This window comes from Engystomops pustulosus, chromosome 2, assembly GCF_040894005.1.
Source record: "Engystomops pustulosus chromosome 2, aEngPut4.maternal, whole genome shotgun sequence".
NCBI classification, from domain to species: Eukaryota; Metazoa; Chordata; class Amphibia; order Anura; family Leptodactylidae; genus Engystomops; species Engystomops pustulosus.
The window spans coordinates 8510146-8527642 of NC_092412.1; the positions used below are offsets into that span (position 1 = coordinate 8510146).

General features: G+C 43.3%; 1 protein-coding gene and 1 pseudogene across 1 annotated transcript in view; both read right to left on the minus strand.

The window, feature by feature from the left end:
• LOC140119969 (uncharacterized) overlaps nucleotides 1–11853 on the minus strand; it is a 40404-nt pseudogene extending 28551 nt beyond the window's left edge.
• The window catches only part of LOC140119740 (uncharacterized), a 51079-nt gene that overhangs the window by 13965 nt on the left and 19617 nt on the right, over nucleotides 1–17497 (minus strand). The window lies entirely within an intron of this gene.

Genomic DNA, 17497 nt, shown 5'->3' on the forward strand with positions numbered 1-17497 from the left:
GACATTTTGAGTATAACATCATGCCAGCTTTTTATTTCCTTTAGAGCTTGTTTCAGAGGAGGGGAAAGATTGTGAGTTCTCGGTTCAATGCTAAGATTTTTGAGGTCTCTTTCAACCCTCTCCTGAAACAAGTCCATGCCCTCCGTACGGGAGTTGACAGGATAGAAACCTGGGTTCTTAACCCTGAAGTCATCTATTTTGTTGGTGTAGTTATCTCTGTCAACACCGTCACCTAAAGACAGTAAATTCATTAGTGTCATTTGATCCGAAAAATTTAATGTTTTAAACTCATTTGCATTAATATGTGAAATCTCTGGATCAGTGACAGGGGCTTCATTAACATTGAAAAAGTGTCGTCTAACAGTTAAGTCTCTGACAAATTTGTTTATATTACATATGGTGGAATACATATCAAAATTTTTGTCAGGACAAAATTAAGGCCAAAAGAAAGTAATCTGACCTGGTCCACGGAAAGTTCATGTTGGGACAAGTTGACAACATCCAACTCCCCTACTTCTTTTTCTGGCTCCTCAGTGTCCAGGAGGGGATGCCATTTGTTCTGGTTGTTTCGTGTTTCCGCCCCCCTCTGCGTTTTTTGCAGGATTTCTGTTTCTTCGTTTCTTGTAGTATGGCACAGCTTTGGGGGTACTTGTACCTTGCTCTGGTTCTGATTCCTGGGTCAGGCATTCAGATGAATCCTGGTCTGATGAAATAAAACCCACTTTCTGAGACCTGTTACGATATTGGCGTCTCCGTGTCTTCTTCAAGATTGATCTGGGTGTCTGTGATGGTTTTTCCCATCGACCCCACTCGTAGACCTGTTGGTGACTGTAATCATATTCATCTCTTAAAAATTTTGACCTTTTCGTTTCGGCAATTTTCTCTTCAATGTTATTTATATGTTGGTCAATCTCTTGCATCTGAGTGTTGAATGATTCCTCTGTCATATTCAGTTTGAGATTATTGCGTGCTTCGTCTATTTCTTGCTGTAATTCAAGTAACTTCGACTCCTCGCATTGTATGATCAGCAACATCAGTTTTTTGGAACATTCTGATAGAGCGTTGTTCCATTCAGAGATGAAATTTTCAGAGTAAACCGTGGAGGGAATCTTTTTAATGCGTAGACCCCTCGGAATAAAACCATTTTCAATATATGTCTTGAGAGTGGTATGGTCCCACCATACCCGTGTTTCTTGTTCCATCAGTTTCTCCAATGCTTTTTTGTTTTCGGAAAACCCACTTTGGAAATCTTGTGGGTTTTTGTCTTTCGAGAATACAGCAACTGCTCTCTGGGTTCTGTTCATCGTAGATTTGTGAGCAGGAACCACACATTAGTGGTCTCATACAAGTCCTTTGTGAATTGCTGACCTCCCACGTGGTTCTGTTAGACAATCCACTGCATGGGAAATTTATGTGGTGAATTGTGTTGGTATTTCATATCTCCCTGCATGGGTGAAGTTTAGGCGAAGTGTACCCAGTTTTTCTTTGGGTTTTATCTGTATATTTATCTTCTAACATTTGCAAGTGAGAATTTTTATATTTATCGGTTTATCATCGGACTTCATTATAGTACCATCTATGCAACATTGTCCCCTGGTGCTCAAACACAAGTCCCAAACAGGGTTTTACCCACAAAAATGAATAACTTCAAGGTGACGAAAGATCTTTACTTATTTGGCAGAAAATTGATTAAGAAGATATTTTCAAAAATATTTACAAAAGTGAAGAACTGCCATTGGATCACGGTGAGAATACACAAAGTGATGGAGAATTGATTAGGAGTAATGTTATAATTACTGCTGGAAAACATGGAGGATAACATCATAATAGAACCAGAAAAAGAAGAGGAAGAAAGGACAAAAATGAAACCCAATTCTAGAGCTTGTAACATAAGAAATTTTGGATTTACCAAACATGGAAAGCCCCAGTAACATTAGTCCAATAATGCAATAAGCGCTTGATCAACTACGTGAATTGGATGATGTAGTTCGTAAAAAATCTGACAAAGGGGGCAATGTGGTAATATGGCCTAATGAAACGTATATATCCAAAGCCATCGACAACTACGCAATAGTCACTGCTTTAAAGCCCTTCCACTAAGAATTTCAGAAAAGAATATAAAAGAATATAAATCATTACTAAATGAAGGATTAAAAGATGTGCAAAAGATCTAAAACAAAGGCTACGAGACAGACGCTACAGCTATAGGCTGATTAAGTCCGCCCATTATATGGCAATGAGAACTAATTGGATTGATTCTATTTATCAAACCAAAGCAGAGACAAAATGGTAAGATTCATAATAACTTAACACACGCAATGGAAAGACAGGCAAGGAATTGTAGAAAAATACTGGAATATCTTGGAAAAAGATGAGACAATAAGGCAATGCCCGCGTTTATACAAGAAAATCACCACGATTGGAAGACTAATTACAAAAAGCTATTTTTCTCACAAAATAAAGACAAAATAATCGGTGATTATTCCCTTGTGGACTATTCCTGGATGGAAGCCGAAATATCAGAAAGATAAGACCATGGAAGTGATCAAGGAATACAAGAAAGAAGAACAATGGAAGAAGAATGGAAAACTACGCTCAACGACGCCAGCGATAAAACATTGCAACCTCAAACATGGCGACAGAGTTAAAGATCTAACCGCATTGGGAATGTGTCAAAGAATAAGACGGAGAGATTTAGATCAGCTCGTGCTGAGAAATGAAAGTAAGTGGATATTCCGAAAGAACTCTAAGAATCCTCATGGCCTTAACGAATCATTGAAGTTTGGTTGCTACTTATGAAACAGGGGGCAGACAAAATGAAAGATGTCAATGATTGAGTTCTAAAACCAAATGTCAGAACTTGCAAATTGTACAGAATGGGATCAGATTTCAAGCTTCTGTGCCTGAAAACCACACCCAGAGCTGCCTGTGATTGACAGCTCCCTTCCTGTTCTTTCCTTGGGAAAGCTGGGTATGTGTTTGAGCTCATTTTGTCTGCAGCTGTGGCTTGAGTGATGGATGGCTGAACCAGTCAGTGCTGGGGGCGGTGTCCATTAATACTTTTATATTCTGCCAAGTTCCTTCAGAAGGTGCTGGTTATTCAGTCTGATCTCCGCTTTCTAGTGTTTTTGCTACTTTGTTGTTTGCTATTCTGTGTATTTGACTTCTGCTTTGCATACTGACCATTCTATTACTATACGATTCTGTACCTTTGCCGCCATCTTGGTTTTGACCCGATTTCTTCTGACTCTGCTTGAGTGCATGTATCTGCTGTTTGTTCCTCAGTGTCATATATCTCCCGTTATGATCCCGTTGTCCCTGCCTCTGCCTCTTGTGTTGGTTTCTGTGTACAAGTGTAAACACTGTGTACAAGTGTGATTTCCTGTTTCCTGTCCCCTCCACCACCCAGGAGCTGCCAGACAAAGTAAGTCTTTCCTGTCACCTTGTAAGGGTCTCCTCAGAGTTTGTTAGTTAATTTCCTAATAGTGGGTTTGCCCTTGTCAGGGCGACTTATCTGCTGCAGGCAGGACCATAGCCAGCAGGGACGTCGCAGGGAGAGTTCACCACAACATATCTAGTTTGACAGCAAACACCAACCTGGTTGCAGCATTTAGAAAAGGTTAAAAGAAAATATCTCACTTAAAAAGAAGTCGACAAAGATAAAGTGAACATTAGAATTCATAAAAAAAGAGAGATCAGTAAGAAATTAGTAAAAAGCAAGAATTTACAGTAGAGAATTACAAAAGGAATTTAATCCATAAATGGAATATGACGTTCTATATAAACCCTTAGTCAACAAATTAGTGGAGACCTCAACTGTCCAGCCCTGAAAATAATGAGCACACACAATAGGGGATCATAAATTATTTATACAATGTAAAAGGTCTTCATTGCATGAATTCGGAAAATCAAACTCCATGGTTTAAACAGTTTAAAAAAGCAAAGTTTTAATCAACACATTTACATTTTAGAAAGATGTAACAGCCTTCTGCTCCAATCATTTGGGTGGTTACCATAATATTTGTCCTAATAGCAATTGTGATGGCATTAGTTTTAAATATAGTGAGTAGGGTGTAACTTAGTTTTTAGATAACATATATACTGCAAAAATATGCAGAAGTCATCAAAAAGAAACAGATATCAAAACTACTAACATTTCTTAAAATATAAACATTAACAAGGATTCTCCCCTGTATGAGTTCTCTTATGTCTGGCAAGATTTGATCCCCGAGCAAAACACCTTCCACATTCATTACATGAAAATGGCTTCTCACCTGTGTGAGTTCTCTGATGTCTATAAAGCACTCCTTTACTGTAGAAACATTTCCCACATTCAGTACATTCAAATGGCTTCTCCCCTGTGTGAGTTCTCTTATGTTCAACAAGACATGATTTCTCACCAAAACATCTTCCACAAACCGTACATGAGAATGGTTTCTCCCCTGTGTGAGTTCTCCGATGTCTAAAAAGATTTTTCTTGCTGCAAAAACATTTCCCACATTCAGTACAGGAAAATGGCTTCTCACCTGTGTGAGTTCTTTGATGTTCGACAAGACAGGATTTCTCACCGAAACATCTTCCACAATCAGTGCATGAAAATGGCTTCTCCCCTGTGTGAGTTCTCAGATGTGCAACAAGATGTGATTTCTCACTAAAACATCTTCCACATTCAGTACATAAGAATGGCTTTTCCCCAGTGTGACTTCTCTGATGTTTAAAAAGCTTTCCTTTGCTGCAAAAACATTTCCCACATTCAGTACAAGAAAATGGCTTCTCCCCTGTGTGTGTTCTCAGATGTTCAACAAGATGCGATTTTCCACTAAAACATCTTCCACATTCAGTACATGAGAATGGCTTCTCCCCTGTGTGAGTTTTCTGATGTACATTAAGACGTGATTTTTCACTAAAACATCTTCCACATTCGGTACATGAGAATGGTTTCTCTCCTGTGTGAGTTCTCTGATGTCTAAGAAGCTTTCCTTTGCTGAAAAAATATTTCCCGCATTCAGTACATGAAAATGGCTGCTCTCCTGTGTGAGTTCTCTGGTGTAAACCAAGATGTGATTTCTCACTAAAACATTTACCACATTCAGTACATGAGAATGGATTCTCTCCTGTGTGAGTTCTCTGATGTCTATTAAGCACTCCTTTGCTGCGAAAACATTTCCCACATTCAGTACATGAAAATGGCTTCTCCCCTGTGTGTGTTCTCAGATGTTCAACAAGATGTGATTTCTCTCTAAAACTTTTTTCACATTTGGTGCATGAAAATGGCTTTTCTCCTGTGTGAATTCTTTGATGTATAACAAGATTTGATTTCCGGATAAAACATTTCCCACATTCAGTACATGAGAATGGCTTCTCCTGTGTGTGAGTTCTCTGATGTGCAACAAGATTTGATTTCACGTCAAAATGTTTCCCACATTCATTACATGAAAATGGCTTCTCCCCTGTGTGAGTTCTCAGATGCTGATCAAGATTTAATTTCTGGGTAAAATGTTTCTCACGTTTGTGACGTAAAAACTGCCTCTTATCTCCATGGTTTCCCTCCTCCGATGAAAGATGTGACTGATTATCTTCTACTTCACCACAAGGAGATGAGGGGGGAAGTCCATGGGAACCTCTTGTACTTTCATCTCCTAAAAAATATAGTCAAGAAATCAATATTGGAAGTTTCCTTTTCCCCAGTTACAAGCAGAAGTAAAGCAGCCAGTCAGTAACATACAGTCATCTATGGAGAGAAAGGTCATGAATATTAATCCATTGACATACAATTTGAATAAAATCCAACCAAAGAAATCCTCAAATCTTTAGAAACTGGAATCTTCTACTTCCAAGACATAAGAGGGTTGTGTAACCCGAGATTCCCATCCCCCCCTGGAGCGGAGCCTCGTAGTCCTAGAAAACCAGTAAAGTCGGTGGGAGAAGCCCCCGGCAGCCGTATATACAGGGGCTTCTCCTGGAGGATTTACCACTTATCAGGTGCTACTTGTATATTAGCTGTACAGCTGCTGGTTAATGCAGTTATATATTTATACACATGTATATACTATATTATCATGTACAATGTGGTGGGGACTTTACAGGCGGTCCCCTACTTAAGAACACTCGACTTACATACGACCCATAGTTACAAACGGACCTCTGGATATTGGCAATTTATTGTACTTTAGTCCTAGGCTACAATGATCAGCTGTAACAGATATCACAGGTGTCTGTAATGAAGCTTTAGTGTTAATCCTGATTCTTATGACAACACAAAATTTTTAAAATCCAATTGTCACAGAGACCAAAAAAGTTCTGGCTGGGATTACAATTATAAAATATACAGTTCCGACTTACATACAAACTCAACTTAAGAACAAACCTACAGACCCTATCTTGTATGTAACCCGGGGACTGCCTGTATTCATACAGGATTTATGCATTATTTATCCTCCTTTATATTGTATTATATTTTAGTATAACACATTCTTTGTCTCGCACTCTAGAACTTTATTCATTATGTGTTTTCTGACTCTTCAGGTTCTGGTAATTCTTCCTCCTCCGTCACTTTATGTCTCTGTTTATACATTTTATGGTATAATCTTATATTTCCGGCTCATCGACAGTTTCATGTAATGGTTATTTATTTCTAAATATTCTGGTCTCAGATCTCGCCTCATACTTACCTATCGTCTCCTCTGTTACTCCTCCGAGTTTCTATTCAGCGCCACGTGCTCATGCGGTGATCCAGAGTACTGATGTGTCACCGGCACATGACTACGGTAACGGGCTGTGCTCACAGCAGGACACTTCACTAGCGGCTCGCGGACCAGATGATCATACTGCACTTGGATCAGCATATGGCAGCGTAGTCTCTTCCAATGCATTATTCACCTGTAGAGGGAAGATTCTATTGGTGGCCGTCTCCTTCATATGTCCATCCCAGTGTACGCCCACCGACTGCTTATTATTTACCTTTCTGTGTCCTTGCGCAGCCACACTAGTAACCTGCGGGCTGTCGGGATCGGTGGTAGTGGATCCTCTGGACCACCGCAGACGATGACATAAGCCGACACCTGGGAGCGGAGTCTAAGTGGTACTCGATTTTCACCAGAGCCCGCCGCCTAGCAGGTTGGACTTATTCCGGCGTGGTATCACCAGGTCGCTCCACAGGCGCAACTTTGTCTGTGGTGGCTGCCAAGGCGTAGTACAGAAACGCAAGGCAAACCCATGGTCAGGTACAGGCAAGAGGTCGACAGACAGGCAGAACAGGAGGAGAGCAGTAGGTCAGGACAAGAAGCACAGGATCAGAGTCGGGGGTGTAGCGGTAGGTCAGGACAGGCAGCACAGGATCAGAGGCAGGAACAGAATCGAGGTCACAGCAGGAAATCAGGATAATCGCAGAGGGGCTAGGACACAGGAACGCACATCGCGGGGACTGCTGCTGGAGCTGGGACAGGTGAGTCACACGCTGAGGCACCTGGAGGTACATGGGTGCGCCTGCTACCCGGAATATGGGTCGCAGGGGCACCCGTGACACAGGCTCTTCAAGGAACAAGTTCTCAAACATGAGCAAGATTTCCAGACAGCCGACTGACGTCACCGCCTGTCTGAGGATAGCAGGGCCAGCCAGAGGAGTGAATAATGAGCAGCCGGGGTGTGTGTGCATAATTATGGAGTGGAGGAGCCAGAAATAACACAGGTAGTAGAGAGTGAAAGTTACATAGCAGATGGGTTCCACAGGTTTGTTCTTAAGTTGAATTTGTATGTAAGTCTAAACTGTATATTTTATAATTGTAGTTCAAGGCAAAATAGTTTTTTGCCACAGAGACAATTGGAGTTTTTTGCTGCAATGGGACCAAGGATTATCAATAAAGCTTCATAACAGACACTTTACAGATGATCATTGCTGCCTGGGACTATAGTAACATCCAGGGAGCTTCACCAAAGGTCACAGGGGTCCATCTGTAACTAGGGGTCGTCTGTAATTTGCGTACCCTTAAGTAGAGGACCTCCTGTATACTTCAGTATTTCAGCATAATTTTTGTGCTGAAAAACCCCCATTTGGCTTATACTAAAATTACAATCAGTATTTTCTTTTCTGATGCCCCAGGAAAGTCCTCTTCTTGATTCCTGTGTGCTAGTAGCGACAGGTCCATGCGCATCGTCCGTACACACTAGAATACAATTACTGAATTTATTATTTTTCTGGGCATACTGCGTGCAGATGGCTGGCTATATACTGGGGCAGGAAGCTGCCTGGTTATATACTGGGGGCTGGCTACCTATATACTGAGGAGCAGGAGGCTGGGTATATACTGGGGGCAGGGGGATGGCTAGCTATATACTGGCAGGCAGGGGGCTGGTTGGCTGTATACTGGGAGAGCATGTGACAAATGCATTTCCCACCTCCTGGGTTTTTGTGGTAAAATTAGGTTCTTTGGCCTATACTTGGGTCACCATCGCTCTCTACCTGGGACGGGAGAGATATTAATACAGACCGATCCGACCACTGGATGTGACCTCTCCCTGCAATGTATAAGGGAAGAATAACCCACAAGATACATGAAAGGCTCTTACCCTCCTCTGTCACTGATGAGGGGATTTCTTCTCCGCTCCTCCTTCCACCACAACTTTCCTGGAAAGATCCAACATGAAGGACCTGAGAAAACAAGGAAATGTCTCCAGAGATTCTCTTATATCCAAGTGATGGACAGAAACCTCCAGAACCAGGAACTAAGGGGAATAATCTCCTGCAGGAGGAGACGGGATCCACATTCACCCCAATATTTTACACATCAACATCAATGTTCCGGTTATATTACTGCATAACCCGATGTGACCCGATCCTGAGGTGGAGACTCATGGACACCAGGGACAAGATTATTCACTTCTCCTGCTCTTCTACCATTTGTAGTTATGTCCGACCAACATCTCCCCATAGACCCTCCATCCACTGCTGCTGGAGAAGGTCAGTAGCTTCATTACATCCATCTATAGAGGATTCACAGGAACCTCAGCTCCATCTACCTGATGATCCAGTGGGACGTTCTCCTCCGGCTCCTTTTTAATATCCCGGGAATCTCCAGGACTGGGACATCTCTCTGGTTCCTGTGTAATATCCCGGGAATCTCCAGGACTGGGACATCTCTCTGGTTCCTGTGTAATATCTCGGGAATCTCCAGGACGGGGACATCTCTCTGGTGGATTTCTCTGACTGGATCCATCTATAGGAAATATACACAGTGACTGATACATTGTCTATATGTGATGATGAGATGATGGAGGAGGTGACCTCACACCTGCTCTGTCCTCTATAATCAGGAAGGTCTCCTCTTACCTGGTGATGTGAGGGGCTGGTGGTCCTCCATCATGATGTCCTTGTACTGGTCCTTGTGTCCTTCTATATACTCCCACTCCTCCATGGAGAAATAGACAGTGACGTCCTGACACCTTCTAGGAACCTGACACCCACAATGACACAGTCATCATCCAGACCCCTCCCTTGTGTTATTGTACAATGTCCCAGCATTCCCGGCAGCGCTCACCTCTCCGCTCAGCAGCTCAGTGATCCTGGAGGTAAGTTCTAGGATCTTCTGCTCATGTATCAGTGAATGAGGTGGAGGCTCGGTGATGGGGCTCTGGGTCCATCCTCCTGACACACGGGGGGTCACACACTCACCAGACGACTTCTTCACTACTGTGTAATCCTGTGTATGGGGAGACACTGATCACTACATAGATCCTAAGAATCCTTCACCTCTCCAGTCATTTCCCGCTGTTATTCCTAGAGATAAGAGCCGTGTCCTGGGAGACTCTCACCTCTCCGGTTATCAAGGAGATCATCTCCAGGGTGAGCTCCAGGATCCTGGCCGCCATCTGCTCTCTGTCCTTCTCCCGGATCCCTGGTGGATCATTGATGGAAAGGATCATCTTTAGGAGAAACCTCTGGGAGTCCTGGATCTATAGAACCTGAGGAAACATGAGAAGAACTAAGAGCAAACTCTATATGAAGCAATTGTGTCCATGACATGTGTGATGTGACAGATGGGGATTCTCCAGACAATGGAGGGGAGGTCACTGGACTGAGGGAGGAGTGATGGCACTGGACTGTGCCGCTCCTCACTCCTCACGCAGATTCTGGACCCCACATGGGGGGAGATTTTGTTGGCTCAGATATTTCCCCATGGGTGAGTGCGAGGGATTAAGGCAGTGATGGCAAACCTTTTAGAGACCGAGTGCCCAAGCTACAACCAAATCCACTTATTTACCATGAAGTGCCAACAAGGCATTTTAAGCAGTAACTTACTGCTACCTGCTCTTCAACATCTATCAATCGTATTGGCCCCTGCGGCCACCAATACAGTTGAAGGAAGGAGGGCAAATTCAGACTCTCATTTTAGCTTGTCTCCAGGGTCTCTGTAGAGAAGAATGGTGGGTCCAGCAGGATGAGCTTCAAAGATACTGCAGTGCTGTCCACACCTTCTCACTTTTGCCACTGTTCCAAACAGCCAATGAAATGTCGCTTTAAACTAGCTCTGAGAGCAGCATCTCCTAAATTGCCTGGGACTGCAGGAAGATTTGGTGGATTTGTTCCTGTCTGGTGAACTCTGTCCTAGGATGATAACCTGAGTGCCCCCCGAAATGGCTCTGAGTGCCACCACTGGCTAATGGGAATTTTGTGGCTATAATGATAAATACTCCCCCATGTGTACAATGTGTGTGCTCCTGGAGCATGCTGGGAGGTGTAGTCCCTCCATATAGTGTGTGTGCTCCTGGAGCATGCTGAGAGCTGTAGTCCCTCCATACAGTGTGTGTGCTCCTGGAGCAAGCTGGGAGTTGTAGTCCCTCCATATAGTGTGTGCGCTCCTGGAGCATGCTGGGAGTTGTAGTCCCTCCAAATAGTGTGTGCGCTCCTGGAACATGCTGGGAGTTGTAGTCCCTCCATGTAGTGTGTGTGCTTCTGGAGCATGCTGGGAGTGGTAGTCCCTCCATACAGTGTGTGCTCCTGGAGCATGCTGGGAGTTGTAGTCCCTGCATATAGTGTGTGTGCTCTTGGAGCATGCTGGGAGTTGTAGTCCCTCCATATAGTGTGTGTGCTCCTGGAGAATGCTGGGAGTTGTAGTCCCTCCCTATAGTGTGTGTGCTCCTGGAGCATGCTGGGAGTTGTAGTCCCTCCATATAGTGTGTGTGCTCCTGGAGCATGCTGGGAGTTGTAGTCCCTCCATATAGTGTGTGCGCTCCTGGAGCTTGCTGGGAGTTGTAGTCTCTGCATATAGTGTGTGTGCTCCTGGAGCATGCTGGGAGTTGTAGTCCCTCCTCTGGTCACTTACCTCTTCTCTTTTCAGTGCAGGACACTCTCCACCTTACACACATCCTCCAGCTCACTATCCACTAGTCATGTGACCCGGGGAGCGTGATGTCACTAAAAGGGGCGGGGCCTCCTGCTCACTGTCCGCTAGTCATGTGACCTTGTGATGTCACCGAAGGAGCTTGTACCCCTTCATCATATTCTGTTTCATGGATTGTATTGGAGCACAGCGCAACCAAGCTTAGCTAGGAGAGCTGCCAACCTTTACAGGTCATGCTCATTACTCCTCCCCCTGGAAGAATTGGCGAATGAGAAGAGAAGGGAGGGAAAGAGGGAAATCTGAGGGAGATGGTGGGAGAGAAGGGAGAGACAATGATCCTGAGGTAAAAGTTGGAGAGGAGAATAAGAACAAGGTCTAGAGATGAAAGAGAAGAGAGAGACAAATGTGTAGAGAGATAATCTCTGTTATCATAGGGACAAGAGTTTCCTACACTAGAGAGATAAGGCGGCCATTACTCTGCTGACAGGATCCTATAATGAGAGACACAGATACGTGTGAGGGAAGAAACTGACGATCCAACGTTTATAACTGTATAATGACCGAAATATTTATTAACCCCTTATCACCGATATTTGTTTTCAGCTTAATGACCCAACTCGATTGTTAGAATCTGCCCTGTGTCACGATAATTGGTTATAACTCCGGACGCATTAACATTTCCAGGTGATTTTGAGATTGTTTTCTTGAGACACATTGTACTTCATGTTAGTTGTACAATTTTAGTGATAAGTTTTGTGTTTAGTTCCGAAAAAAAAGAAAATTTGGCCAACGTTTCAGAAAAATTCTTCATTTTCAAAGTTTGAAATGTTCTGCTTTCCATACAGGAAGTAAAACTACCCGTGATATCTTATGTGTCGACTCCTTTCTCTTATGAGGCGCAGAACTTTAGGGGCGATTTTTCAAATTTTCATGAAAATCGCTAAAACTCACATTTTTAGGGACAACTCAGCTTCAAAGTGACATTGAAAGGCCTAAATAATAGTAAAACCCCATAAATTACCTCACTATAGAAACTACACCCCTCAACATGTGTAACACAACTTAGATTCTTTAAGTGTTTCACATGGGTTAAAACAAAATGGAAATGCGATTTAGAAACTTTTGAATTTTTTTGGAATATACATTCATTTAGGCCAAAACTGACAGTTTCATAATGAATTAAACGCTCTGAAAAGTTTGGTGCCGAATTTCTCCCGACTGTAGCGACACCCCTATATGTGATGGCAAACTGCTGTACGGGCGCATGGCCTGGCATGGAATGAAAGCCGTGCCATTCACAGCAGATTTGTATTGTCACATTGTAAAGGGTTTAAATTTAAATTTTTTTTTGGTAATGCGAACACATGAGGCTTATTATTTGCAGGGTGAGATACAATGTATAGATAATTCATTTTTGGGGTCTATAGCTTATTCATGAGATTTTATTAACTATTTAAAGGGGGACACAAACAAAAAATTTTATTTTGGATTTTGAGCATTTTAGAGATTTTTCTTAAATCTCCCATGTGCGCCAAATATTATCACGCCCCTCCCCATCTAACCAATAGCACCAGATACAGATGACAGCATCTGTAAGAATAAAAATAATAGCTGCTGTCTTAGGGCCAGTTCACATCTCTGTTAGGTCTTCAGTTACTTCCTTCAGTTATTGCGAGTCACAACCAGAAGTGGTCAAACACACAGAACAGATGCAGGTCTTCCCGACGTCTATACTGAGGTCAGAAGTATAATGGAAAGAGCAGCACCTGTTCTGTGAAAATAAGGGACATAAAAACCGGGACCTGGTCAGAGATGGTTGCATGACCACTATGCAGCGCTGGAGATGGGGAATTGTTGTGTGATACAAATAGGTAATCAATAAATTGATGTGTTATGTGGAGATGAATAGAATGAAGGGTCTTGGGTGGAGGATTTTTTCAAATGACCCTAAGAGAGGAATCAGGAAGGCACTTTGGTTTTGTTGCAATAAGAGTAGGTTTTTGGGAAGAGGAGTCCAAGAGGGGCTCGAGAGTAGCAATAGACCACTAGACACAATCATGATCGCAATAGTTGGAGATTGTGGTAAGCGAGGTAGTTTGGGCGACGTTGGGAGCATACAAGCCCAGCTAGAGTTACAGTGAATTGTGCAGGGTCCCTTTTAGAGAGATGTAACAGCCTTCTGGAAACCAGTTGGGTGGTTACAACCAACAGGATATTTTTCCTAATAGCAATCGTCACAATTGTTTTAGAGTTGGGGAAACAAGAGAAATAGTGAGTAGGGAGTAACTCAGATTTTAGATAACTTATACACTGCAGATATCAGCAGAGATCCTAAAGAAAGAAATTCAATAATAGAAATCTAGACTGGAAATGTTCACATTGTAATAATTACTAACATGGCTTCTGTGCGAGTTCTCCAAAGTATAACAAGATATAATTTCTGGGTAAAACATTTCCCACATTCTGTACATAAGAATGGCTTCACCTGTGTGAATTCTCTGATGTCTAAAAAGCTCTACTTTGCTGCAAAAACATTTCCCACATTCTGTACATGAAAGAGGCTTCTCTCCTTTTTGATGTTTCTGGAGTTTAACAAGATCGTATTTCTTTCTAAAGCATTTTTCACATTTAGTACATGAGAATGGCTTCTCCCCTGTGTGAATTGTGTGATGTACAACAAGGTTTGATCCATGGGTAAAACATTTCCCACATTCATTATATAAGAGTGGCTTATTTTCTGAGTGAATTCTCTGATGTCTAACAAGACCGGAATTGTCGATAAAACATTTTTCACATTCACTACAGGAAAATGGCTTTTCTCCTGTGTGAGTTCTCTGGTGTCTAACAAGATGTGCTTTCTTGGTAAAACATTTGCCACATTCAGTACATGGCTTCTTCCGTGTGTGACTTCTCCGATATTGATCGAGATTAAACTTCTGGGTAAACCTCTTCTCAGGTTTCGGACATGATAACTGCCTCTTATCTCCATGATTTTCCTCCTCTGTGGATCCACTGATACACCCACCGCTACACATCCACCGCTACACCGGCCCCTACATCCATCGCTACATACCCACCGCTAAACCCGCCCCTACATCCACCGCTACATTCACCGCTACATTCACCGCTACATCCACCGCTACACACATTGCTATATCCACCGCTACACCCGCCCCTACATCCACCACTACACCCACCACTACATCCATCACTACATTCAACACTCAGTGTTGGATGTTAGTGTTTTTTGAACACATGTTCTTGCCAGACACTGTGAGTGAGGAGAGACAGAGTCAGTCCACCATCAGGGCTGACATTAAGCCGAATCCCAGGACCAGAGTTAGGAGGCTCAGAGCTGCAGCTTCCACAATTGGACACAGCTCCATCCCAGCCTTCATCTACTACCATGCTTGTGAACCATTCCTGAGGACCACTCTCCATGACCACTCCAGTAATCCGGAATCTGTTCTGAGATCGTTCTGGCCTGTTGCCTGCAGTTGTTCTAATAAAGAACAGCGAGTTATTTTGCACAAGGTTGCTTCTGTCGGATCCCTGGATACAGCTGTACCACCACGGTCTCCCCATCCATTACCCAGGTACATATCTCACAGACACTTGGGGGTCGCCCCAGGGAGAACCAGTACATCAGCCTCTCCCTCCATATTTCTTGCACACACCACCTGCTGGAGACCTGCCAGGCTGTTGGACAGCCCTCCGGTCCCTATACCAAGCACCGTGACATCAGTGTGTCTAGGCCGCAATTGCAAGCCACTCCGGTATTCTGGGCCCGGCTGTCTCCAGGACCGAAGAAAAGGCTAGGTTCCAGTGGGGGATGTTGCACATGGCTTCTCCCCTGAGTGAACTATTTGATGGTAAATAAGAGTTGTTTCCTCAGTAAAACGTGTATGAATTCTGATTTCTGGCAAGTTTTGATTCCTGAGCAAATTATTATACACAATCAGGACAAAAAAATTACTTCTCTCCTACGAGAATTCTCTAATGTATAACAAAATTTGCTTCCAAGGTGAAGCATTTCCCACATTCAGTACACAAATGTGGTTTTCCCCTGTGGGAATTCTCTGATGGTAAACAAGACCTGTTTTCTGAGTAAAACATTTCCCACATTCTGGACATGAGAATGGCTTCTCTCCTGTGTGAATTCTCTGATGTTGAACAATTTTTTCTTTAAAGTGAAAATAATTCTCACAGATGGTCTCCTACTTAAGGACACCCAACTTACAGACAACCCCTAGTTGAAGACAGACCCCTCTGCCTAATGTGACCTTTGGTGAAGCTCTCTGGAAGCTTTACTAAAGTCCTAGGCTGCAATGATCACCTGTAAGTTGTCTGTAATGAAGCTTTATTGATAATCCCTGAAATTTTGAAACTCAAATTGTCATTGGGGGCAAAAAAAAAATTTGTCTGGAACTACAATTATAAAATATATAGTTTCGACTTAAATACAAATTCAACTTAAGAACAAACCTATGGCACCTATTTTGTATGTAACCCGGGGACTGCCTGTACATGAAAATGGCTTTTCCGCTGTGTGTGTTCTGTGATGGATAACAATATGTGATTTCTGAATAAAATATTTTCCAGATTCAAAGTTATATCACACTTTGATATGTACTATATATTGAGTGTTTTTTATTAATTTGATTATAATCCATCCATCCATCCATTCAGCCTTGCTGCGTTTTATCTGGGGCAATAAATGCCCAAGAATTGGTTGGCGGTACCTTGTCAGGTCAAAGATGGCCGGGGGGGGGGGGGAGGGTGTGGTGGCTACCAGACTTTAGTCTTTATCATCAAGCATCCGCTTTAGTGTGGATTTTAGATTGGCACTATCATTAGGTCTCATTGGGTCCGGATTGAGCAATATAGCTCCACAACCCCATTATGCCTGCTTTCCTGGGTGCCTTAACAACGAGTGGATCTGGAACCGCAGACTCTCTTTCTCTCACAAACAATTCTGTCCCATTGACAAAATCCAGACTTCCCGTCCGCTTTCTCTAGATCCATCTTTCTGGGACGCCCGACTCACAAGGCCCTTTGTATGCATGACCTTTCAGGTGAGGCTCCGTCTACTTTTTCCAGGGATTTGGCCACGAGCCTCGAGACAACCCATTTACCTTGGCTGGAACTTTCTCAACTAGGCTCCTTTCTAGGATGCCTGGGTCCCGAGGCAGCTTTCAATACCCTGCTGACACCCTTTGAGGACCTCTTCTGCCAAACATCCCCTCCGGAGCACTGTATCTCACAAATTTACAGCCTCTTAGTGAAGGAATCAACTGTAGTCTGCCATACATAGCTAGCTGGGAGAAAGAGTTGGGCATAGCCAAGTCGTCAAAAAACTGGGATAAGGCCTTTTTTTCACTCACAAACTCTCAATTGCATCTTCAATGCAAGAACGCAACTACAAAATACTCTCAAGGTGGTATAGGGTACCGGCCCTAATGCATTCCATCTATCCTCCGCTGCCAGACATGTGTTGGAGATGCAGTACTGAAAAGGGAGATATGCTCCACATATGGTGGTCATGCAGTAAACCTCTTCTTTTCTGGAACCAGGTATTTGAGATCTCTAAGACCTATCTGAACACCCCCATAGCTGGTAAACCGGAAAGAGCTTTAATAGCCATCTTACCCGGAGAGATCGGGAAACATAGTTTGCTTACATTCTCTCTAATGGCAGCATGTTTAGTCATCCCAGGTAAGTGGCGCTCTACCACCCCTCCCTCTATCTCTGACTGGGCCCAGGAAATGGTCCAGATTTTCCACATGGAAGAAGCCCCCCCCCCCCTCTTTTTTCGTGTTTTTTTTCTCTATCTCCCCTCCGTGTATAATTCCCTACTGTTATTTGTCTGTATGAATGTGTGTGCTGGCCTACCCATATACCAAGGGTTTCTGTGTGTTGGACTACCTATCTTCTAGGGGGGGCATGTGCGAAGCCTACACTACAGTATATACTCGAGTATAAGCCGACCCGAGTATAAGCCAACACCCCTAATTTTACCACCAAAAACTGGGAAAAACTATTGACTCGAGTATAAGCCGAGGGTGGGAAATGCATTGGTCACAGACCCCCCCAGTATATAGCCAACCAGCCCCCTATAGTATACTGCCAACCCAGCCTGCCCCCAGTAGTATACAGCTTGC